Genomic DNA, 26,733 nt, shown 5'->3' with positions numbered 1-26,733 from the left:
CTGATCACATATCTCGCTCAGCAGGATCACAGCCCAGGGTACAGCAGCAATTCTTAAATCAGGACAACATCTCAGTGGGCCCTGAGCCTGACTCTCCGTTTCTAGACACACAGCGCTCACTGTTTGACCAGCTGCTCTCCCCACCTGACCTGGCTACCTTCACTGACAGCGAGCCCAATATGCAGCAGCAGGCAGAGTTCTCCCCACCTGCCTCTCCTCCTCCACCGGAACCATTTATACCTCAGGACACGGCTCACAAGCACCAGCCTCAGTTTCCCTACTTTGTTCCCCTGTGGGCAAGACCTTACTTCTCTTATCCTATGCCTTGGCCTCAGTTGTACCCTTCACCAGCTCCTGCTGCCACTCGTCCTCGTGACTCTTCCTCCAGACCACAAGCTTGTTCTACACTTCTATCTCCAGCTCCGTCTACATCTAGAGTGCCTGAACCCTGCCCCCGCCCCCCAAAGAGCTGGTCTATGAACCATAACCTGATTCACTGACTCCTAACTCTCCATCAGCTCCAGACAGAGCCCTCATGCCTCCGCCTCCACAAAATGTGGATGAGTTTAAGCAATTCCAGGAACTTTTGAAAAGGGTGGCACTCAGCCAGTACATCCCTTTCGACGAGGTCCAGGAGTCACAACACAGACTCCTCACAATCCTCCAACCCTCTGTGCCCTCAAAGATCACGTTCCCCATAAATGAAGCACTCCTAGAACCAGCTGACACCCTCTGGCAGGCCCCAGCCTCTATCCCACCAACTTGCAAAAAGGCTGAACATAAATATTATGTTCCTGCCAAGGACGTAGACTTCTGATTTTCTCATCCACAACTGAATTCTCTTGTAGTGGATGCAGCAACACACAGGACGAAACAGCCACAATACTGGCCCACCCCACAAGACAAGGACCTCAAACGCCTTGACCTCTTGGGCTGCAAGGTCTATGCCTCCTCCACTCTGCAATTCAGAATCACAAACTATTCTGCCCTACTTGCAAGCTACAACTTCAACAATTACAATAAGCTCTTTGATTTTTTTTTTTTTACCACCCATATCCCGGAGGCAGTGGTGAGCTGGAGCCGGTTCACACTGGTTTGCGGGAACCAGTTGTTAAATTTAGAAGCCCTCTTAGAACCAGTTGTCCAAGCAGTTCTAAAAGGGCTTTTAAATTTAAAGTGGCGCCTTAGGCTCTGACTGCGTGGGTGCTCTGGCAGCTCACCTCCACTCCGTCACCGCCACCTCCCCTGAATGCTGCGCCCCGCTTCCTGCGAATCAGCTGTTCGTGCGGGAAGCTTGGGAGGGCTGAGAAGCAAGCAGTGCTTCCCTGGGCCTGAGCGTGAAGCCAGAGATGGAGCGGAGGTGAGCTGCGACATGGGGGGGGGGGGTGCGAGGAGGGCCACCCGCGCCATGGCAGGTAACCCCCTGCTCCCCCCCAGCTACGCTACCCCGCCCTTAGAATCCAGAGGGACCTGCTGGATGCTTCCCAGGTAAGCACTGCCAGACTCCCCACCTCGCCCCCCGGCAGGTCCCTCTGGCTCTTAGGGGCGGGGCAGGGTGAGCACCCACTACAGTGGCCCACGAGACCCTCCTGCCTGGCCCCTGAGCTCCCGGACGGGGAGGCTAGTCCCCCGCTGTTTTTCTTCACCCCCCCCCCCAGCTTTAGCTCACCCCGCCACCAGCGCACGCTCTGGGCTGCAAGCTCGGCCTGACCTGGTGCTCCATGCGCTGCGTGGTGGTGGTACAGCCCGGCTCCAGCGCTGCTAGCCACCAGTGCTCCACATGGTGTGCAGTGGCGGCGGCCTGGCCCGGCTCCAGCTGAGCGGCGCAGCTGTAGTGCCACCAGCCACCTCCAGGCAGCACAGGCAGGGAGGGGGTGTTGGATAGAGGGCAGGGGAGGTCAGGGTGGTGGTGGGGGTGGACAGGGGACAGGGGTCAGGGCGGTCAGAGAGTAAGGAACAGGGGGATTGAATGGGGGCAAGGGTCCCGGGGGGGCAGTCAGGAAGGAGCAGGGGTTGGAGGGGGCGGTGGGAGACAGTCAGGGAAGAGGTTCTAGGGGCAGTCAGGACAGAGAGAACGGGTGGTTGGATGGGGCAGGGGTCCCGGGGGGGAGTGCGTCAAGGAATGTGGGGGGTGGATGGGGGAGGGGTCCTGGGGGGCGGGCCACAATCCCCTTGTGGGGTGAGGAGGGGACCGGTTGTTAGGATTTTGGCAGCTCATCAATGCCCAGAGGACAGGAGAACAGACTTTAAGTCAGTCCTTGTTGAGGGGCAATTGGTGTCCAGGATGGCCCTACAAGCATCTATGGACATGGCGGACAGAGCAGCCCACACTACGGCAACTGCAGTGGTCATGCGCAGATCTTCCCGGCTGGCTGCACCCGGTATTCCCAAAGACCTGCAGACCAAAGAGGAGGACCTACCTTTTGATAAAGATAAACTTTTTTCCAAAAAAAGTCCTTCACACTATGAGAGACTCTAGAGCAACCCTGTGCACACTGGACATATACCCGTCCCTCCCCACGAGACAAAGGTATCAACCTTATCAGAGGCCACACACACAGCAATATCACCGGCCCCAGCCCAGACCATAAGATATAGCCAGGAATCACGCTAGACCTTCTAGGCGCAAACAAAACCAGGTGCAACCAGGTTTGTTTCCCACTCATTGGGAAACAAACAGCAATTTTGAAGTGTTAGTCGAGGGTTTGTGTAACCACCCCTTGATTCCACCACCTATTTGTCCATTTGGCCACCGCCCCCAGGTTTTCCACCATGTCTGGCAGCAGGTCACACAGGACTGTTGGGTCCTGGAAATAGTTCAGTCAGGTTACTCCATCTCTTTTCTATCCTACCCGCCCATCCTTCTCTGTCCCTCTTCAGGGACCTCTCTCATGAGCACCTACTTTGCGTAGAAGTGACTCATCTTCTACAGCTAGGTGCAGTGGAACCTGTGCCAACACAACATCGAGGAAAAGGGTTCTACTTCCACTTTCTGATCCAGAAGAAGTGTGGGGGAAGGAGACCTATACCAGCCCTATGCCAACTGAACAAATTTGTACGTGTCCAGAAATTCAAGATGGCCACATTGGACACAATAATACCCACTCTGGAACAAGGGGACTGGTTCATGGCCCTTGACCTACAGGATGCCTATTTTCACACATCCATTCATCCAGCCCACAGACACTTCCCGCGATTCACACTCAGTCACAACCATTTTCAATGCAGGGTACTCCCATTCAGATTCTCCACAGCACTGAGAGTATTCTCCAAGACCCTAGCCATAGTCATGGCCCACCTCCGCAGACACGGGATTATACTTTTTCCCCCTACCTAGATGACTGCCTCGTCAAAGGTGGCTCATACGATGAGACATTATGAGCTACCCGTTTCGCCATCTCCCTCTTCCACAGTTTCAAAATAAACTTTCAAAAATCTACCCTGACATCCACACAGGACATTGAATTAATCGGCACTCACCTGGACTCAATTAGAACCAGAGCCTCATCCCACACAAGATTCCTACCCAATATACTTGCCTGCATTCTATCCCAAACCTTATAAGACTCCGCAAGAAGCGGCACTACATTACCCAGCTGATGTTGAGGGTATCGCCTTTTATCTAGACAGGACTAAACCATTTTGTAAATCCCCTCGGTTATTTGTCTCCACTACCGAGAGATCAAAGGGGGCAGCCATCTCTAAGCAATGACTGTCCAAGTGGATCTCTGACTGCATCAGATCCTGTTACCAAACTCAGAATGCCCAACCATCCAAGGGCATCACAACTCATTCTGCTTGGGTGATGTCAACATCCATTGCCTTCCTCCATAATATACCTATTACTGACATCTGCAAGGCAGCCACGTGGACATCTGACCACACATTTGCCAAACATTATGCTATCACACAGGATACCACGGCAGACACCATAGCAGGCTACACAGTATTGTCTACAGTTGTCACTGCCACAACTCCAAAATCCCACCAACCATAGTGGGTACTGCTTCACATTCACCTGGAGTGGAGCACCCACAGGGACAGCACTCGAAGAAGAAGAAAGTTACTCACCTTGCAGTAATTGAGGTTCTTCAAGATGTGTGTCCCTGTGGGTGCTCCACTACCCACCCTCCTCCCCTCTACTTTGGAGTACTATTCTGATATCTCTACGGTAGAGAAGGAACTGCGGGGATGTGCGCGTTCAGGCAGACTCTAATGATGCCACGAGACAGCAGCTGAGCATGTGCATCCCGACCAGGCACTGCTACCAAAGATCTCCAATCAACGGTGCCAGGACGCACCGTCACCTGCAGAGGAGCACCCACAGGGACACACATCTTGAAGAACCTCAGTTACTGCAAGGTGAGTAACCTTCTCTTCTGTACAAAAAATCAGATGTTGGCCGCAAAACCTGTCTTTAAATCAAGACTCCTTGAAGCAGAGTAGTGTGATTGGAAGAGACTCAAAATCAAGTTATGTGCCATGATTTGACTCAAATTATTTCCATTGTCCTCAGTCATTAAGTATGATAGACACAGAAATCTTACAAGGACAAATTGAGATTACCAGGTTATTTTTGCACAAAACTTACTGAGAATTGAGTGAGGCTATCCTGACAACCCTGTGACGATGTCCTGTCATCGGCAGGGATTTTGGTGACAGCAGTCTTTAGTATTGCAGTGTTTTTAAATGTATTAATGAATTAGGTGCATTTTGAACTGGTTGGCAGATAACCCTTCACTTATGTGACACACGCATTTAGGAGACTAGAACAAAAATAATTGGAATACAGTGAAAAGCACCAATTCAGATAGAATTGGGGTCTCTAGCTATGAAGTAACATCATCTTTTTCTTTTTCTTTGTACTATACCTTTCTTAAATGGTGTCGAATTTGAGCCACTCTTGTTCATAGAGATCTATGAAGATAGTCAGGGGAGACTAAAACTACATGAATTCTCATCATGGAGACTTTACTTTTGTTTTTCATCTATAATTAAGGATACATTTTAGTGATGGGTATTTTTAATAAAAGTCATGGACAGGTCACAGGCAGTCAACAAAAATTCACGGCCTGTGACCTGTCCATGACTTTTATTATATACCACTGATTAAAACTTTGGGCTGGGGAGGCCACGGGTGCCAGATGGTGCATGACCTGGGACCTCCACTGGTGGCACTCACAACTGGATACAGTCCTCCAACTGAGGCATCTCTAGTTCTGAATAGAGCAGAACAGCTACCTCCTATGCCTTACGTGCGGCACCCCTTGTTAATACATCCCCATGGGACATTTGCTTTTGTGGCAACAGCATCACACTGACTTGTACTCACTTTGTCATCCATTATAAACCCAGATAACAAGCCTTAAATATTTAATCTCCCCACTTTTGTCCAATTCCACCCCCCCCATTTCTTTTCTCCTCTTATATGATCCTTTTACGAGAAGGAGAACATGAACAAAATCACACTAACTTCTAACATGTTAATGTTGTTCTTACAAATCCTGACATAAATTTCGCTTTCTTGCGAGTCCTTCTCATAGAAGGATCAGGTAAGAGGATGGGGGGGAACAGACTGTTTGTTTATAAGACATAATTGTTTAGTCTCCCCAATTTTTCCATCATGGTCTGGCTTCCTCAAATAGCTGGACAGGTCCAAAAAACCTATGAAAAGGTCTGAGATCCTGGATGCAAGTCAATTTGGTTCTAGGCCTCGGCTTCTTGTTGAGGTTTAAAAAATTTATAGAGGATATATTTCAAGAATAAAGATGCAGGGGGCTGGGCAGCTATTCTTCTATTGTGCTGACATTTTATCATGTAACAGAATCAATCAAAATCCATTGCAGTAGAGGAGAGACCCCCCAAGTTTAGATCTTACTTCAATGAATGTTGAATCATCTCCATTTTATTTGGATGGGAGTTAGCTTGGGCCCTGGAAGAAGGCGAGAGGCTGAATTTCTACTTGTGTTCAGGAGATGTGGCTCATGGTTACTGTGAAGGATTGGAACTAATGAAGATAAATAGCTGCAATGCCAGGCCTTGTTCCATATGTAATATTAGCAATATATTTTTAATGCTGCAAAGCCTTTATTTCAGCTACAACTCTGCTAAATAAAATCAGTCAGGATAAGAAATTTCTTGTAAAATAGCCAAGGAAATTTTATTAAATAGTTAATGAGCAAGCTGTGACTATTGCATGAAGGTTGGTTGGTCGGTCGGTCATCACAGATGTGATAATTTCATAGATCTAGACCACCCTGTCAGCATGTCAGCTTTAAAATATTACTCCTGGAATAATGAAAAATTGCCAACTTCTCACCCTGGCTTTTGATTTATGGGCAGTTCCTCAGAGATTGATAAGTTTATTTTGTTGTGTTACCTGGAATGAATGATGGATACTTTTAAAAAATACTTAGCTTTGGATCCACTGCAAATGAGATAATTTTAAAGTGACTTGTTTAGTTGTTTCCAGAATAATTGGACATTATTACCATCCTGACATGCATGAATTATAGGTCTCTGGAGACGCTAAATAGCTTCAGATAATGTTTCTTTAATATTTCAATACAGTTCATCTGCACTGTTCATACAGGAGCTTTGACCAGATGGTTAACCAGCCTTGTAATGACATTTCACATTTCCTGTCTATTACTCATCAATGGAAAATATTATTTGAATTTACTGTTAGGTGTAATTTATGACCGACTCATTCTTAGACCTATATTAGACTCAGGGCCTAATCCTAGTTGCACTAAATTCAAAGGGAGTTTTGTTATTACTTCACTGGAAGCAGGATTTGGCCCTTAAAGATTGTGACAAATAATTTGTTCTTATGATTTGAACGAAAAATCATGGCAAACAAAATAGGCTTTGGGTTGGTTTTTTTTTGGCTAGTCAAATGCTGGTGATGCCTTTGGCTTTGTGCTTGACAGTGGGCTTTTCCTGCGGTGGTTTTGCAGACAAAATAATTGGAAGGCTTCCCATGAGCTAATTTAAATTAAAAAAATCATGAAGAACCTACAACTAAGATCATGCATGTTGTAGCTTGTTGGCTGAGTGCACTGAACCTATTAGGGACCCTTTCATTCCTTCATTTCTGCCCCCACAAGCATCCTGTGTGCCATCCTCTCATCCCCCACTTTTTCAGGGGCTCCCTGCAACTCCCCTCGTTATTCTTACTGTCTGGGAGATAAGTCACATGGTATCAATAGGTTAACTCTGTTGGGAGAAGGACCGGGATATCCTAGGAAGATCTGGATGACCTTGTAAACTGGAGTAATAGTAATAGGATGAAATTTAATAGTGGAAAAGTGCAACGTCATGCATTTAGGGATTAATAACAATAATTTTTGTTATAAATTGGGGACGTATCAGTTGGAAGTAACAGAGGAGATGAAGGACCTCGGAGTATTGGTTGATCACAGGATGACTATGAGCCGCCAATGTGATATGGCCGTTAAAAAAGCTAAGGTGGTCTTGGGATGCATCAGGCAAGATATTTCCAGTAAAGATAAGGAGGTGTTAGTACCATTATACAAGGCACTGATGAGACCTCATCTGGAATATTGTGTGCAGTTCTGGTCTCCCATGTTTAAGAAGGATGAATTCCAACTGGAACAGGTACAGAGAAGGGCTACTAAGATTATCTGAGGAATGGAAAACCTTTCTTATGAAAGGAGACTCAAAGAGCTTGGCTTGTTTAGCCTAACCAAAAAAAGGTTGAGTGGGGATATGATTTCTCTTTATAAATATATCAGAGGGATAAATATCAGGGAGGGAGAGAAATTATTTAAGCTCAGTACCAATGTGGACATGAGAACACATGGATATAAACTGGGCATTAGGAAATTTAGACTTGAAATTAGATGAAGGTTTCTAACCATCAGAGGAGTGAAGTTCTGGAACAGCCTTCCAAGGGGAGTAGTGGGGTCAAAAGACATATCTGGCTTCAAGACTAAGTGTGATAAGTTTATGGAGGGGATGGTATGATGGGATAGCCTAAATTTTGGCAATTAATTGATCTTTGATTATTAGCAGTAAATATGCCCAATGGTCTGTGATGGGATGTTAGATGGGATGGGATCTGAGTTACTACAGAGAATTCTTTCCTGGGTGCTGGCTGGTGAGTCTTGCCCACATGCTCGGGGTTTAGCTGATCGCCATATTTGGGGTCAGGAAGGAATTTTTCTCCAGGGCAGATTGGCAGAGGCCCTGGAGGTTTTTCGCCTTCCTCTGCAGTGTGGGGCATGAGTCACTTGCTGGAGGATTCTCTGAACCTTGAGGTCTTTAAACCACAATTTGAGGACTTCAATAATTCAGACATAAGTTAGGGGTTTGTTACAGGAGTGGGTGGGTGAGATTCTGTGGCCTGCATTGTGCAGGAGGTCAGACTAGATCAGTGGTCCCCAACCTTTTTGTGGCTAGTAGCAAATTCATGTTTTCAGAAGAGTGTGGCGGGTGCCAACAATTTTTCAAGGCTTATTTTGTATTTGTATATTAAATAATATGAAAACTATCATATTTAATATTACATAATATATGAATCCATAAGATAAAAAGGGTAATTTTACATGTAAAAGGTATTAATTAAATTATTCGGCAATTACTCTTTCACCTTACCATGTGAATTTGCTCTTTTTTATCTACCTGTAAGAAAAATTAAGGAGTTTTTAAAAAATAAATATCATAAACAGTTTTCATCTTATTTATTTTAAAAATAAAACATTGTTGAACTGCTGGTCCAAATATATTTATTATTCTTACTTTAACATAGGTAGCCAGTTATGGTTAATGAAAAATATTCTTTGTATTGTTACTTGTATCTGGACTTCAATAAACAAACAAATATGGAGAAAAAATAGTTAAACACAAGTTAATCATACACGCTAATCAGCACTTAATGGAAAATAGGTTTTTCTAATAGTCAGTGTGATTTTTTTTTTTTTTGGCACTGCATTTCTTCAGCCAATTTTTCATAGTTGGGAGAGTAGGATGATATTCTCCTTCGTAAGCAATCGTCAAGATGGGCATCTGTAAGTCGAGATCTGTATTTTGATTTTATGATGTTCATTGCAGAAAACAGAACTTTGCATAGATAACTGGAACCAAAATAAGATTTTATTTTGTATGCTACATTTTTTAAGGGAGGAAACTTTTTTCAGTCAACCAGATTCCAAAAGTTTTCATCTTGTTGCGTAGGATTTTAGAACAATATCATTTTGAAGGTCCAAAATCTCCAGTTCCATGTCTTCTGTTCTTTGTTGAATGAGACTCGCAATTGATGTAGCCATTTCTGTTACCTCTATTTGGCAAGTAAAAGGACTCACAAGAAAGGCAACTACAGGCTCAATGATGGTGAACTGTTGAAATCTCTTTTCAAATTGTTCCGGAAGTGTTTGAATGTGAATAACAAATGGTGATGGGTTAAAAATCACTGTCACATACCATTTTCTTCATACTTGGGAAATATACAAGAGACTTCGTCTTCATATGTGACATCCACAAGATCAGTTTTGCTTTGAATGATTTTACAGAACCTATCATTTGAGCCACATGTTTGTCTTTTCCCTGGAGCTCAAGATTTAAAATGTTTAATTTGTCAGTGATGTCAGAAAGAAAAGCCAAGTCCATTAACCAGCTGGAGTCTTCTAGTTGCTCGAAGCTCTGATTTGTGGACTTCAGAAATTCTTTGATCTCTTCAACTAGGTTTAAAAAACATGCAAGAACTTTACCTTTGCTCAGCCATCGTACTTCTGTGTGCAAGATAAGATCAGATTGTTTATCATCAACATCTTCCAACAGGGCCTTAAAAGGTCGGTGTTGCAAAGGTTTTACTCGAATAGAGTTAATTATATAACAACATTCATGACATGTTGAAAAGAGAGAACTTTGATGCACAGAGCTTCTTGGTGGATAATGCAATGATAAGACGTAAAGTTTGGAAAGGATTCATTCTTCTTACAGAGTGCAATGAATCCATTGGCGCTGCCCATCATTGCTCTTGCCTCATCAGTGGTGATCGCAGACAGCTTGTGTAGTGGCATACTAATTGATGTTGCATATGATTTGAATAAATTATAGATGTCCTCACCCTTTGTTTGCCCTTTCATAGGCAATACTTTTAGTAACTCTTCTTTTATGGTGAAGTCACTAAATACCATCCTCACTATAACTGCCAACTGCGCTCTATCGGATATATCTGTCAACTCATCTAATTGCAGTGAAAACCAGACACATATTTCCAAGTCATCCTTTAGCTGAGTTGCACGTCACTTGAAATGCATGTATCCTCCTTGTAACTGTGTTGTCTAGTAACTGCAAGTCTTGTATTGCCGACAAAATCTCACCCTTGTTAGGAAATCCTTGAAACAGGCAATCAGCACCAGTCAAAAATGTTTCCTTCAACAATTCACCATTTTGAAAGGGTTTTAAATTCTTTGCAAGCGGATGAGCAATTTTAAAGGAAGCAATAGTAGCATTTTTAGACTTTACCACTTATCTAGTGAAAACAGATTGCTGGGCAGATAGGTTTGATATGAGCTGATTAATTTTCTTATTTCTCAACTCAGATTTAAGTGGATGGCTAATGTCAAAAGAGCTGTGATTAGTTTGGAAATGGTGTTGGACATTGTTTTTTCGGCACTGCAACAGCACCTCCGCACAATAAGCAAACACATTTCCCTTTATTTTCAATAAAACAATAGGATTCTTCCCACTCTGCATTGAAATAATGTGTATTGTCTTTTATTTGAACCACTCATTTTGGGGCAAAATGTTAAAAAAATAATGAATTGCAAAGCACAAGAAAACAGCAGTATCAGTGCAGGAAGAATACTCACATACAGGGCCAGCTCCAGGCACAAGTGGAGCAAGCACATGCCTGGGGCAGCACATGCTACAGGGTGGCATTCCGTCCATTCTGCAGAGTCGGAGCGTTTGGGGGGGGCGGGGGCGGCAGTTCTGGGCAGTGCAGAGAGAAGCTAGAGAGAAGCCACAAGGACAGTGAACACCGGCGCCCGCAGCCTGCAGCCCCAGAGTACACTTTCCCCAGCAGGCGTGAGGCCGTGGCTTCTCTTCCCTGCTGGGCACTAGGCGGGTGCACATAAATGCCCTGGAAGGCGCCATGGAGCCCGCGGGCACCGTGTTGGGGACCACTGGACTAGATGATCATAATGGTCCCTTCTGACCTTAAAGTCTATGAGTCTGAGGGCTGAGAGGGGGTTTTATGCTGGGTGCCATCAATGAGCTGTGGCTGTGTGAAAGAGCTGACGGGCTTTGTGATTTTTCTGACTTCCCCTAAGTTAATAGGGTTCTGTGCATTGGTATCTAGAACATTCCTTGAAATCTTGAAATTGATCTTATGCAGCATTCAAAAGTTATTGCATTACATTTAGACAGAAATGCAGTTGAGTGTAAAGCCTTCTCAAGTATAGCCAATAATTTGCGTCCACTTTTTAATCTGTAACACTCTGTGGGTGAAGGGAATGTGGGGTATGGTGATGGGGAGACCCCAAGTAGCCAGGCTTCATTCAGAAAATCTGTTGTTCACTTTATTCCTAAATTCATTCCTCTCTCTCTCTCTCTCTTTTGGTTTCCATTGCTGCTTCCATTTTCTCCCCCCCATTGCCAACCAGGCAGCCTAATCCAAATCCCAAACCAAGAAGCCCCCTTTTCAGAAGCCTGGTGCAGGTTAGCAGTGCAATTCACATAGCAGGGAGAGCTCACTTGCCACATTCCAGCGAAAGATCAATGCCTGCTCTTGGTTCTCCCTCTCCCTCTCCCTTACCCTGTACCAACTTCCTCTGCTACGACGACAAGCAATCCAAACTTCGTCTTTCTTCTCACTGGTCATTGCCTAGGTTTTTAAATAGTTTAGATGTAGAGCAGCTTCTGAATGTGGTGTTTAAAAAGTGGGCTGGTCTAGAGAGAAATATTTTTAAAGTTTATAGTACTGAAACTGCTGTAAAAGATCTCTTCTGGAACTGTACTGAAGTTACTGTCTTGTTTTATCTTCTCTGTGATGTCAAGGTTATCCAGACTAAACAACTCTGTACTTGTTCTTCCTACAGTATCTATTCTTCTCTGACTCCATATTCCTGTGTCTCCTTCCTTTTCCATCTCTGTCTCTTCTCCAATTTCAGCTTGTTCTTTCATATCTGGATCATTCTTGTAGGTATTTCCAACTGTGCTGGGACATTCAATCTGTGTGTGCTCTGCACCAGTATGGCTCCCTTTTGTATTTTTCTGAGACGTAAATTGCTGTATATGTCCTTGCACCTTTTCCTCAAGACCAGATATAAACCTGCCCTTAACTGCATAGGTATGCATATAGATAGTTGGGTTTGTCATGACTGGGAGAACCACATCATAAAATGCCTTCTGGGTGCTGGTTGAGACATCGAGACAGACTTTTATGTGCCATGCTGAGGAGGAGCTGGTGATCATGGTACATGCAGGTACCAGTGACCTAGGAGAAAGGTAGGAAATGGGTCCTGGAGGCCAAATTTAGCCTGCTAGTTAAGAGATTGAAGTCCAGGCTCTCCACTGTAGCATTCTCTGAAATGCTTCCAGTTCAATGTGCAGGGCCAGTTAGGCAGAACTGCAGGGTCTCAATGTGTAGATGAGACCATGGTGTTGGCAGGAGGGTTTTAGGTTTATTAGGAACTAGATAAACTTTTGGGAAAGGAAGAGCTTGTACAAGAAAGTTGGGACCAGATTGCTGGCATGTAAAATTAAAAAGGTCCTAGAGGAGTTCTTAAACTAAGGGCTGAGGGAAAGCCAACAGGTGCAGAGAAGCACACGCTTTGGACAGAAACCTCCATGAGAGGAGGATTTATTAAAGGGGGTACTTTGTCAACTTTGAACCTGTCCTCTTTATTAGGATATAAAACATAGGTAGGAACTGAAGAGAAACAGTGCAACAAAAAAGAGACCTATTCAGTTATATCGCATGAAGGCAGACACATTTTACAGGTGCTTGGATACAAATGCTAAAAGTCTAAATACTAACATGGGTGAACTTGAGCGCCTGGTATTAAATATGAGGGTATTGATATTATGGGCCTCACAGTAATTTGGGATGATGATGATGATGATGATCAGTAAGACACAGTAATGCCAGGGTACAAAGTACATAGGAATGACAAAGTAGGTCACACTGGTGGGGGCATGGCAATATGTATGAAAGAAAGCATAGAGTCAAACATAGTTTGATTCATTTAAGATTTTTATTGTGCCATGGAATTTCTATGGATAGAAATTCCATGTCTCAACAAAGAGTATAGAGGTAGGAATATACTACTGACCATCTAACCAGGATGGTGATTGTGAAATGCTCAGGGAGATTAGAGGCTACTAAAACAGAAAACCCAATAATAATGGGGAATTTCAACTATTCCCATGTCGTCAGGATGGGATGCAGACAGAAAATTTCTAGATTCCATAAATGACTGCTTCTTGGAGCAGGTGGTTCTGGAACCCACAAGGGGACAGGCAGTTCTTGATTTAGTCCTAAGTGGAGCACAGGAACCTAATCCAAGAGGTGAATATAGCTGAACCACTCAATAATGGTGGTGATAATGTAATTAAATTTAACATCCTTGTAGGGGAGAAAATACTGAAGAAATCCACTAAAGTATCATTTAATCTGAAAAAGGGGAACTACACAAAAATGAAGAAGCTAAATTAAAAGAACAGTCACAAGGGTGAAATGCCTGCGAACTGCAAGGAAACTAGGGCTGTCAAGCGATTTTTAAAAAACTAATTGCGATTAATGGCACTGTTAAATAAATGCTATTCTATTATTTAAATATAGAAAAAAATAGATACATGGGAGGGGGAGGGGAACACCCTGCCTTAACCATCCCCCCCCACTGGCACAGCAGACAGGAGGATGCTCCCAGTCAGGGCTGACTTTATGACCCGCGGGGCCCGATTAGAATACTCAGTGGCGGGGGGCGTCCGCTCCAGGTTTTCCACGGCACCAAAGGACCCCCCTGCCGCCGAAATGCTGCCGAAGACCCCCGGAGCGGACCCTCCGCTGCTGAAATGCCTCCAACACCCCCCCCCCCAGAGCGGGGCCCCCTTAGGCACAGGCAAGGGGCCCGATTCCGGGGAATCGGGTGAATCGGCTTAAAGCCGGCCCTGCTCTCAGTGGCTCTGGGAGGGGGAAAAGCGGGGACAGGAACAGTAGCAGGTGCACACATGGAGCAGGGAGAAGGAGGGGCACCCTTGCTCTGGAGGCGTCACCTGGCTCGGACGGCTGGTTATCCAACCACCCTCTGCAGCTCAGGTCTCTCTCTTCTCCCCCCGCCCCCGAGACGCTGTTGCTTCACCTGCCTGCTGCCTCCATCAGCCCAGTTGGCTCTCGGCAGGTCAGGTGGGAATCCAAACCCTGCGCACAGCACCCTCTTTGGCGGGCATACACCTCTTGACTTGGCGCCTCCCAGTGGCCTCATTTAGGCGAGGAGCTGCCTAGTGTGCTGGCTTTCCCAAATCCCATTCTGAGCTGCCTATCTTTCCTCATTCATTGTATAGGAGCGTAGGCACCTAACACAAGCTTTGCGAATCCATGATTTTTCTAGGTTCCTTAAAGTTGTGTGGTGATGCTCAGTGTTGCTGTGCCTAAGTTCCTTTGTGAATCTAGCCCTTAGTTTGTGAGCTTTTGGGGGCATGGGTTGTCTTTTCGTTGTATGTATATGCGCTGCCTAGCAAGATGTGGCCCTGATCCCTAACTGGAGCCTCTTGGTACTACTGCAGCTTGTTCCATTTATTAAGAGTTTGATTAAATGAGATTATAACCTGAGTGACACAGTGTTATTTTGATGTCAGGTTTCCAAGCTGAAAAGACTTTATTTTTATTTATTTATTTAATTTAAAAAAAAAAAACCTTTCTGTAATGCAAGTTCATATGTATTCATACAAGGGCCTGGGCTAGAAATAAATGCTTCCTCTTCACAAGAATATAAATCTGAGCAGAAGAGACCAGGCAAACCACATTACTCATGTGCATAGGAATATATTTTTATTTCACAAATTGTTTTCTTAAATCTAAAAAGCATTCATACTATTGTATTCATATACATTAGTTTTTATAATAATGTAGTAATATTTCTTTCCCCAAAGGCTTGAGTTTTAAAAAAGTAGTTTCCTTTTAATACCAGAGACTCATGTAATGTTTAGGATTGATTTAGGCTGAGGCCCAATTCTGCAAACACTCTGTATGTGTTTAATGTCAGGTATGTAATTAGCCTATTTGCCTCCAGTAGGACAATTAACATGCTTAAAGTTACACACGTGCATAAGCAAGATCAGGGCCTAAATAGATCCTGAGCCTAAATTCCATAATAGGAGTTATTAGTTATATTTACTCCAAGCCATGCAAAATATTTGCAAAAAAATTAAACTCTTTACAAATTATAAACTTAGCAAAATTTTCATCAACATGGTCAAGGGCCAAATAGTCTTTAATGATAAGAGCCTTAAAATATGTTGGCGGGAAATGATTTTGATTTGATCAAGTCATGAGGTTTGAAAATCAATATTTGCACCTGAGCAGTATTTGGATGTATTTAGTGCATTTTTATCAATGCTCCAAATGAAGCAAGGGTGGGATGACCAGATAGCAACTGTGAAAAACTGGGACAGGGTGTGTGGGGGGTAGTAGGTGCCTATGTAAGAAAAAGCCCCAAATATCAAGTCTGTCCCTATAAAATCAGGACATCTGGTCACCCTAAGCAAGGGTGCATAACACACACCTGTGACTGACTGAGCTCCAGGGTGAGGATTTTCGAAAGCACAAAGGAAGATTAGGAAGCCAGTTACCAGTGAAATTCAATGGGAGTTACGCACCTAATTCTCCTCTGTGCCATTGGAAAAATCTCCACCATGTGCTTTTCCTGAAGACATCAGTGATTGCACAGTAAGGGAATCGAAGGGCTCATGTAGGCACTAAAGGAGCTCAACCGCTACAAAGCAGAACTAGCAAAAGTCAGGGTTTTTTACAGGAAACTTTGCAGCTTTTTTTAATCACCTGTGGAAATTCTTATTTATTCTGGGGTTTTGTCAAAAAACTGAAACCTGAAAACTGTTCTGGTTTTGGTAAAAATGTTTAGAGTTTGGTTTGCTTTTTCAGTTGAGAGAATTTCATCCAGTTCTACATAAAAATGTCCTTTCTGTGTGAAAGACTGGGCACATCATATAGCTTCTCCTGGGGAGGTCCTGAAATCCACAGGAAAACGAGAAAGGAAAGTCACCAGGGGAAGCCATGAGCATACAGTATGTATGTGGGTGGGAGGGACATGGTGGGGGGGAGCGAGCTAGAGAAAGATTGGAGGGGGAAGGGTTAAGAAGAAGAAGGAATAGCTTTTCATACTCTGATACTGTAACATCAGAGGTGTCTGAAGGAAGGGAGGTGAGACTACGTTGTCTAAAAATCCAGTAAGCTTTTAATGTGGCCGTACTCCTCACACAGCAGTGCCTGGCTCCCCCAGAGCTGGCAACAGGCAGCAGCACCCACCAAAGAACAGTTTGTTTCAATCATATTCCCCAAGCCCTTCTGTCTCAAATCGCACCCACCTATAACCCAGCCAGTGGGGGAGGGATTGCCTAGTGTAATACATTCTAATCCATACATAGCATAAGATTTCTCTCCCCCGCACACACCCTTTTAAGGTGAACAAGGAAAGAGGCCTTGGTGTAGACTCCAGCAGTTGTGTCCCAGCAAGCCCTTCCATGCATGGTTGCTGACCACAGATTTGTGCATTCTGTTTTGGTCACGTCTCCTGTAACTTTTTCATTTCCTATGTATTGCACTGTGAAGACAGAATTTAGATATTACTGACCATACTATTGGATTCTACAGTGTTATACTTACCCTGAGTGCTTGTATTAGAGCTGAGCAAATAATTCTTGGTGGGAAAATTTACTCAATGTATATAGCCTCTTTTTTTTTTTAACTTCCAGAATACCCGCTCGCAAATTGCAATGACTTCATGATTTGTTTTAATTTATTCAACTGATGTTTCATTTTTGCTCCTTGGATTTCTCTTGAAGCGTCTGCTACAGGTATTCAATATTCAAAATCTGAGCTTTATTGGGTGGCTGCGACTTGTCACATAAGTTCATGCCATTGTTTCTGTTGCCTGGCTGGGGAAATGCAGCTCTCTCCTATAATTGTGGGCAGGGGGGGGAAGGCTGGAAGCCTCTGTGGCTTTTGCTTGCTTGGTGAGAAGCATCCGTTTTCAAGAAGTAGCAGCAAACAGAATTAAGGTGTTTAAGTTTAAAAAAAAGAACAACTTCTAGGGAACAAAACTTGTTTGAGGCATAATTGTATTAAAAAAAATTAGGTCACTGCAGGACTTATTGGCTCAGTGTGGCAATGTGGTGAAACAAAATTAAACTCTGGCAAAGTTACTATATGCAAAAGTGTGCTCATATTCTTGTCCGGCTTGTTTAATTGCCACTGCGCCAGGACTCTGGCAAAGGGGTTTTCAAAATCTTCTCCCGCTGCTGTGCAAGCAGTGCCCATCCCACTAACATTACCTGTACATAGTGAGTATTTGAGAACAAAGGGGCAGAGGCTCAGCTGGGGTGAACTGCCATGGCCCCAGTGAAGTCAGTGGAACTAGGACAACTTACACCAGCTCAGGATCTGCCCCAAGAGTTGTAAAATTCGTTCTTCATTCATGAAAGCTGCACAGAAGAGGCAGAAGCACAACTGAATAACTAGGTTTTTATATATAAGCAAATATTGGTAGGAAAACCTATGAAATTCACCCAGCTCTACAGTAAAGACCCTTCCCCCCCCACTCCCCACCCGTCTCCTTATTTTATAATGTGGTGGTACCCAGAGGCCTCAGCTGAAATGAAGGGTCCATTGTGCATGGTGCTGTATAAATGCATAGCAAGAGACGGTCCCTACCTCAAAGAGTTTACAGTTCTAGATGAAGAATATAGGGTGGGAAATAAAGCCAGAGGCACAGAGAGGTAAAGTGGCTTTCACAGGATTACACAGCAAGTCAATGGCAGAGCCCAAAATACAACCCCGGTCTCCTGACTCCCAGTCCAGTACCTTATCAATGTGCATCAGTGCTGTGTACCTTTAGTACACAAGTTTGGAAATCCCATTATGATTTATTTTCCATTAAAAGTGCCTAGTCACATTTTCTGTGTGTGGAAAGTTTTATATTTTTGTTCTGTTTAGGGTTTTAAATACCCCTCAAACAGTTAGACTGAGATTCTTTAGGGACAAGTAGAAACTGAGCGTAGAAGAAAGGGTTGTGTGCTTACGGCTGGCCTATTACATATTTTTTTAAAGGAAAAGCTAAACTATTAAATGCTACTATCTTAACTTTTAAAACACCTTTTTCCACTTTTAGCTTTTTTAAAAATTCTGTAAAATGAGAGAGATTTATTTGCTGTTGAAATGTAAATGGATGAGGAAAGGGTTGGCCTCCAAACCTCAAAGTAAGGTGAGCTTCTTTGAATGAATGGATGGCTGCTTTTCTAATAAATGACTCATGCAGGTGTTTTGGATCTTCCCCGCTCCCCCCATAGAAAAACTCCCACAGCAGTTAGGCTAGTCATTGACACAACCTTATATACTTCAGCATCATCTACATTTCCCACCTCATTTACAGAAAGAGCAAGAAACATTCTAAAACTCTTCACAGACAAATTAATCTGGCTGTGTTTGTTCAGAATTTATCATAGAATTTCTATCCTGGATCAGAAATGAGGTCCATCTTCTATCTCAAATTGTGGCCAACACCAGATGCTGCAGTAGAAGGTGCAAGAAACCATAAAATAGACAATTTATGGAATAACCACTCCCATCTGTTAGAGATTGGTTTGTGACCTCATATAAAAGGCTATTTAGCCCTTTCAAACCCTTCCAATCCTTACTAAGACATTCCTGGATGTTCTCATTATCCATCTAAATCACAGGTGACCAACTGAGTGGAAAAAATTGTATCACTGTAAATGATAAACAAGCTTGAAACTCGAGAAGGCTGGATCTAAATGAAGCAACTGGCTGCCCTCCCAATAGAATAAAAAAAAATTGTAGTGACTGGAGAGGGGAATGTTTTATGTTTCAATGAGTCTGTAATATTTGCTGAAACATGTAATGAATAGCAACAGGGAGGGGTGAAGGAGTTGCTACTTGATTAAAGGAAAAAGCTTTTACAAGGGATGGAAAAAATACTACATATTTGTTAGGTTTTTAACACAATAGAAATGATCACAGTACTCTGGATTGTGGCACTTTAGGTCAGATGCTACTGCACTATCACAACTTTTATTTATACTAGGAGCAGACAAATTTGAAGTGCCTAGCAGCTGTTTTAATTATTCTCAAAACTTTTGCTAAAAAAAGAGCGCTGCCTTCCTTGAAATTTCTAAGATTGGCTAATGGTAAAAAATGGGAGAAGTGATAAAGTTACTGCATTCGTCAGCCATCCACCCCAAAACATTTGCAACTGATTATATATTTCAAGACTCGGCCCAGAGTCATGAGGTTCCTTGTAAGCAACTTGCTGTTATGTGCCAATTGGAAGAAAACTAGAACTTCTGAAACGTGCTCCAAAAAACTATTTTGTTATAACAAAAAACAAAACCAAAAAGCATGGATAGTGGTAGTCAAATTGGTTTTGACTAGTAATAAGCTATCCAAGAAAGACCACAAGATTACAATCTTAAAATTGCAATGTGTCCATTTTACTGGTTGCTGTTTAAAATGCATTTGGGCTGTCTCTTCCTGTTCCTGTTGGAATATTTTATCATGAGAATGAAATGCCAGAATCTGAAAGCCTGTCCTAGGAGAGAGAATAGTCGGTCAGAGGTTATTGCAAATGTCTACATGCATCTGACGAAGTGGGTATTCACCCACGAAAGCTCATGCTCCCAAACGTCTGTTAGTCTATAAGGTGCCACAAGACTCTTTGCTGCTTTTACAAATCCAGACTAACACGGCTACCCCTCTGATAGTTGATGAAAATGGTGGTCTTTTAGGCCTTCCCTCATCTTCTTCCTTTTTCACCTTTGTGATTTCTGTCTGGTATGTTTTGCTGTCTCACACAGTGGATGATTTGCACCCCTTTTTGTTGGTATTGCTCTTGCTCTTTCCAGAATGCCAGATTTCCATCTGGGCTCTGCAGTGCTTAATTTGTGCATGGGCTGAGCACCTCTAGGCATGGCAGTTCATAGCCACCCACCTCTGGGCTTGCTGCATCAGTTATGAAAAGTTTTTTAAAAATTGCTTGAGCACTAGCTCTTCTTTCATTACATATTAAGCTCTGGGGCTCTGTATCACAGCACTTTTTTGCTGACAATCTCACTCCACCATGCCCCATTAGCACTGGTTGTGGTGGCAAAGCCTGACCTCCCTAGGCATTAGCCCTGACTTTGTCTTATGCAAGGGTTTCCTCAAACACTGTGCTGTGCGATACTGTCATTCTGACTGTCCTCCTTCACTGAAGAGGAAAACATTAGATTCACAATTCTCTTAGGCGGCCCCCTCATTCAGAGGTGTGTGCCTTCAAAACAAGGCACGGAACATATGATCTTAGCTTCTCTCTTTATGTAGGTATATCAGAAAACAAGATTAGATCTTAAGGCTAGTCTCACTGCTTGCTTAGGGCTTGGCTACACTTACAAGTTGCAGCGCTGGGAGTTACAGCGCTGCTCATGCAGCTGTGTAAGGGCCAGCGCTGGAGTGTGGCCACACTGACAGCTACCAGCGCTGCAGTGTGGCCACACTTGCAGCACTTTCCAGCGCTGTATTGAGAGGTGCATTGTGGGCAGCTATCCCACAGAACACCTCGTCCCGTTTTGGCGCCGTTTTGGCGCTGAGTATTGTGGGAAGGGGAAGGAAGTGTGCGGGTCATTCCGCTTCCTGTTTGCCAGCGCCCCGTGGTGCATCGCTTCACATCCCAGCATTCATTCCGGCAGCGTTTGGCGCCATTGTGAGTGTCTTTCTGTTACTCTCTGTGAATCGCGATTTCTGTGGCAAATGGAGCCCGATCTGCTGAGGACTCTGCTGATGAGTGTCACCAGCACAACACGTTTGGCAGTCGAGCTATTCCTTCAGCTCCAAAGTGACAGTGAGGAGTCCGACGATGATATCAATATGGATTTGTCTGCCGCGTGTGACACTACAGTGCTTGCGGCATTCACGGAAATGCTCAGCACCGTTGAACGCCGCTTTTGGGCTCGGGAAACAAGCACTGAGTGGTGGGATCACATCGTCATGGAAGTCTGGGATGACGAGCAGTGGCTGCAGAACTTTCGTATGAGAAAAGCCACTTTCATGGGACTGTGTGCTGAGCTCGCCCCCACTCTGCGGCGCAAGGACACAAGATTGAGAGCTGCCCTGACGGTGGAAAAGCGGGTGGCTATTGCAATCTGGAAGATGGCAAATCCAGACAGCTACCGGTCGGTCGGGAACCAGTTTGGTGTGGGAAAGTCGACCGTGGGAATCGTTTTGATGCAAGTTTGCAAGGCAATTAATCGCATCCTGCAAAGAAAGACCGTGACTCCGGGGAGCGTGCAGTACATTGTGGATGGCTTTGCACAAATGGGTTTCCCTAACTGTGGAGGGGCGATAGATGGGACGCATATTCCTATTCTGGCCCCCCCCCACCTGGCATCAGAGTACGTTAATCGTAAGGGGTATTTCTCTATGGTTCTCCAGGCGCTTGTGGATCACCGCGGGCGTTTCATTGACATTTACACAGGCTGGCCTGGAAAGGTGCATGATGCACGCATCTTTCGGAACAGTGGCCTGTTCAGGAAGATGCAGGCAGGGACTTTTTTCCCAGACAGGAAGATCACAGTAGGGGATGTCGAAATGCCCACTGTGATCCTTGGAGACCCCACATACCCGTTACTGCCTTGGCTCATGAAACCCTATACAGGGAAGCTTGACAGGAGCAAGGACCGGTTCAACTACAGGCTGAGCCGGTGCAGAATGACTGTGGAGTGTGCTTTTGGGCGTTTAAAGGCTCGCTGGAGATGTTTGTATGGGAAGCTAGACTTGGGGGAAGCAGCATCCCGCGGTTATAAGCGCTTGCTGTACCCTCCATAATATTTGTGAAGGGAAGGGTGAAACATTCAGTGAGGCATGGACCACCGAGGTTCAAGTCCTGGAGGCTGAATATGCACAGCCAGAGAGCAGGGCTAATAGAGAGGCCCAGCACAGGGCTTCAAGGATTAGGGATGCCTTGAGGGAAGAATTTGAGGCTGAAAGCCAACAGTAATGTTTGCTGCCTTGCATGGGAGTGAATTGCACTGCTTACACTGTTATTCTATTATCCATAATAATAATATGATTTGCAGTGCCTCTTTCTTTACTGGGCTAAGGTATCTTTCACTATCTGCTATAATAAAGACTGTTTTCAAAGCCAAGAATTGTTTTATTGAAAAGAAAAACTTCCTTGACAGACAGACAGACACACAACATTTCATTAACACAAGAGGGCAAGGGTGTGGGTTGGTGAACTGTACAGTCACAAGTTTGCATATGCCATGTCTGGATTGCTGTTTAATGAATCCTGCACTTCAGGGTTCATATACTGCATGGTGATGGGGTTGAATGCAGAGGGTAAGGGTGGTGGTAGGTATCAGGGCTGGTTGGGGAACGTACAGGTGTTGGAGGCAGCTGGTGGTGGTAAGAGCCTGGATGCTGGGGAAAGGTGGTTTGAGCTGACATTGGGGCACAAGGCACAAAGGACGGGCGGGTGGGGAGTAGCACGGTAGTGCTCTGCTTGCATGGCAACGAGTGACTCTATAGACTCCGGCAGCGCTCCAGGATGCTTAGCAGCCGCTCCGTGCTTTTCCTCTTGGCCACTGCATTTCTCTTGCGGGTCCTGCTTTCTTTCTCTCGCCACTCCTTCAATTCTTTTCTCTCTGTAGCAGAGTGCTGAAGAACAGTTTTCAGCATGTCCTCTTTGCTCTTTCGGGGATTTTTTCTCAAATTTTGAAGCCTCTGTGATGTTGAACATCTGGGCAGTCCAGTCAAGGTCACTGTAGACAAATGACAACATTTAACACGGGCAGCATTGTATCCACTATCTCCAGACATGAATTGTTACACTGAGGGAGTTCTCACTTGCAAGTTCTCACTTGCATTCTTTATCCCAAAAGGAAAACACAACAGAAGCCACGAAATGGTGAGTGAGGAGTGTTTACTTATATAGGGAGAAGAGGGGCTTGAGTGAGAGGGGAGCTGGTTGCTTCGGGTAATCTGGAGTGCTAGAGGGGTTGAGTGAAGATGCAGATGCAGGGGTGATCTTATCTCCCTATCTCTTCACTAAAGAGTCTCCCAACATTTTTCACAGGACTTAATCCTGGAAGATGTTTCCCTACTGCGAGTCACTAGGGAACAGCGGGGGGCTCTTTTAGAGCAATGTGGATTCCGCCCGGGACCCTATGCGGCGTGCCTGTGTTCAGAAATGGTCCCCCCCCCCCGGCCGAAGAGTGGCGCGGACGCGTCACCGTCACTGGGACAAGGGACACAGTGGCTCTGCCTATAAACCTGCGCAGGCATATTGCCCACGCTCTGGATGAAGCTTGTGCTGAGATAACTGAAGCAGATTACCGCGACGTGATAGACCACATCAACGGGCTATTCCACATCTAGACGCTGCCATGCATGCATCCATAACCCCCCTTCCTCTCCAGAAACATTTCCACCCAGAAAATAAAAGCCGCTTACCGGTACCCCGCTCCTCTGCTTGTCCTTCTGCAACTGCTGGCTGCTGCGATTGGGTACTTTCCTCCTGGCTTGAGAAGAGCTCCTGGCTGCATGCCTCCAGGGAATCTGCGGTTTCTTCCCCATCCCAGGAGCTTCACTCGCGGTTTCCTCTCCCCCCGCAGCCTCCTCCTCCTCCTGTCCCCCAGCCTGCTCAGAAGTGTCCATCGTTACCCTGGGATTGGCAGTGGGGTCACCCCCAAGTATGTTGTCCATCTCCAAGTAAAAACGGCAGGTCGTTGGAGCAGCTCCGGATCTGCGATTACCCTCGCGGGCTTTGTAATAGGCACTCCGCAGCTCTTTAACTTTCACCCTGCATTGTAGTGCGTCCCGTTGATGGCCCCTATCCAGCATGTCCCTTGCTATCTGCTCAAAGATATCGTAATTCCTACAGCCGGAGCGCAGCTGTGCCTGAACAGATGCCTCACCCCAAACACTGATGAGGTCCTGCAATTCACCTGTGCTCCATGCTGGGGCTCGTTTGCCGCGTGGAGGCATGGTTACCTGTAACCTGTAACTGATTAACTGATTGCACTCCACACCTGGCTGCAGCAAACAGGAAGGAGATTTTTAAATTTCCCGGGGCATTTAAAGGGCGGGTCACCTGAGGCAAGAGCAGTAGAGTGCAAACTGATGTGCAGAGTGGCTGAACAGGAATTCTGGGATAGCTCCTTATTCCCTGGAGGACAGGTAAAGCGCTGGTGAGTGTCCACACCTGCTGAGCAGCGCTGGTGTCACCAGCGCTGCACTCCTTATACCCCAACCCGGATGGGTTTTCAGCCAGCGCTGCAACCAGGGAGTTGCAGCGCTGGTTGTGCCCTGCAAGTGTGGACGGGGTGTTAATTGCAGCGCTGGAAAGCCTCCACCAGCGCTGCAACTTGTAAGTGTAGCCAAGCCCTTAGTCAATGAGATTGTATAGGGTACATGTCAGTGCATGACTTGGCACTTTAAATCTGAAAACCTATAGAGTCCTACATCCACTTCAATTCTCACCCACTGAATTTCCCTCATCTGAGCCCCAGGCTAACCCAGCCAAACCAAGAAGGGCAAATGCTTTCAGAGATTTCTGTCCTCTTCACACTTTCAGGCAAATTCAGTGGTGACTTAAATGGTGGTATAAGGTATCAATTAGTGCATGTTTAGCTGGTGCTCCTCAGCGGGAGAGTTGCATGCTTTTCCCATCAATATGTTGATCACTGTTCTCAGCACATTTGATTTTTACAGTCCAGAATAATACTGCTTGGAAGTGAAATCTTAGTTTATGCACACATTACTCTTATGCCTGAATACAGAGCTGGAAAAGACAAGCACCTTAAACCCCCTTTCCTGAGCCAAAGTTATGGGGAAAAATTCCCAATGTCTTCAGTAGACTTTGGACCTTGAGACAGCAATCTACAAAATCACTGGAAGGATGTAATTTTGCAAGTGTGTCATTTCATAAAATGGATAAACTGCAACTGGATTGCAGCAGTAACATAGCTCTGAGCATCATCTTAAAGTTATGCCTATTTTCCTAGTTTTTTCTAAGGAGTTTGTCTTATTGGCAGATGTCAGGAGTTAGATGCACTAAAATGTTCTTGTTTGAATAAGAGGACTCAATGCTTGTTTATGGGTTCTAATAAACTAACCTCTGCCTTGCTTTTTGACCACCTGAAGTTCTGGATATATTTGTTAAGCCAGCTTCTGTAAGGATTCTTAGGGCCTTGTTTGAGTTTATTTTATCCTTGGTTTTCTAAATTAGATGGACTTTTTTTTTAAAGCATGTATGTTTCATTAGTTTAATTTGTTTAACCTGTGTGTATGGGGAGGAGTACAAAGCTCAAGTCAGCCTTAACAATGCCCAGCACTTATATTTTTGTGTGCATGTATGTATGTAGGCATACACTCCCTGCTGCTTTTGATACTAAAACTATGGTATATACCATAGTTATTTGTCAGCTTACCAACCTTCCAAATTTCTTTCAAATTTGACACTACTTCTAATCAAACTTCTCATTTCGTTTTTCATCATTCCCATCATACTCTTATCAGTTCTGTATTTGCATAGCTGCACTAGCTGCCAGTGAGGTCAGAAAGGCATTTAATATCTTGTGGGTATGCTAATCTATAACATTTTAACAAATTCAACACCTAAACTATTGGGATTTGGTCCAAATTCACAAACCTTGTACCTTATGCTCCTCTTTAGATCTCGCTTTCCTTCATTCATCCCTTCTGAATGCATTTGCCAAGGACCATGTTTTTGCTCGCCTAACCCCATTCAACAAAATCTTTACCTGTAGTTATGTTGCAGTGCCTGCTGATAGCTTTTAAAACACTTTTTAAAAAAAACTTATTTTTAGTCCTCTTGTAGTCACTTCTATTTGTTGATATGGTCACTTGCTTGCTCTAAAATCCTGTGTGCCATTTTTGTTTAGTTCTTTTCAGAAAGAACAAAATAAAATAAGACAGAAAAACACAGGAGAAAATGCGAAAGACAAGGGAGGAAACTTGGGCCGGGAGCAAGAGAATTGGTACAGCAGCCATATCTAGCAGGTTCAATTCCAAGCAGATGGGCTCATCCTCAAGACACAAACAGCGCTTCCATGAAGCTAAGTGTGTGGACTCTTCAGAATTATATCTGAAGCCTTATGTGGACATTAAAAAGCCCCAGCTGCCTTTTATAAGTGTAAGGTTTTTTGTATATTTACACCTGGGCAAATTTCCCTTTCTCCCATTGTTATATGACAATGTAAAGAATTGCAGACTAACATTGGATATGGAACTTTATCAGAATGAAGGGAAATTATCCTCTTCCTCCTTTCACTATAAAGCTTCTACATGGAACAGTCCCAGCCCCATCCTGCCTGGCTTCTTGCTGTGGGGGTGAATAAATAACACATGTCCTTCAATGCTTGTAGAGCATCCTGTATCTCAGTTCGCTGCTGCAGTTCAGTGGGGGCTGGGTGTCATTTGGAAAGTCCTGATGGTCTGGATGTGGCTAT

At 44.5% G+C, this 26,733-nt stretch overlaps 1 long non-coding RNA gene across 1 annotated transcript in view; it reads left to right on the top strand.

Moving 5' to 3' along the window:
* Nucleotides 1-26,619, top strand: part of LOC120391376 — a 43,183-nt gene extending 16,564 nt beyond the window's left edge. The window contains exon 3 of the long non-coding RNA XR_005591281.1: nt 26,167-26,619. This is a non-coding gene — a long non-coding RNA (uncharacterized LOC120391376). The remainder of the gene's footprint in view (nt 1-26,166) is intronic.
* The last annotated feature ends 114 nt before the right edge of the window (nt 26,620-26,733 follow it).

The sequence above is a fragment of the Mauremys reevesii genome, linkage group 1 (genome assembly GCF_016161935.1).
Source record: "Mauremys reevesii isolate NIE-2019 linkage group 1, ASM1616193v1, whole genome shotgun sequence".
Classification (NCBI taxonomy): domain Eukaryota; kingdom Metazoa; phylum Chordata; order Testudines; family Geoemydidae; genus Mauremys; species Mauremys reevesii.
This window is presented reverse-complemented; position numbering and strand designations above follow the sequence as displayed.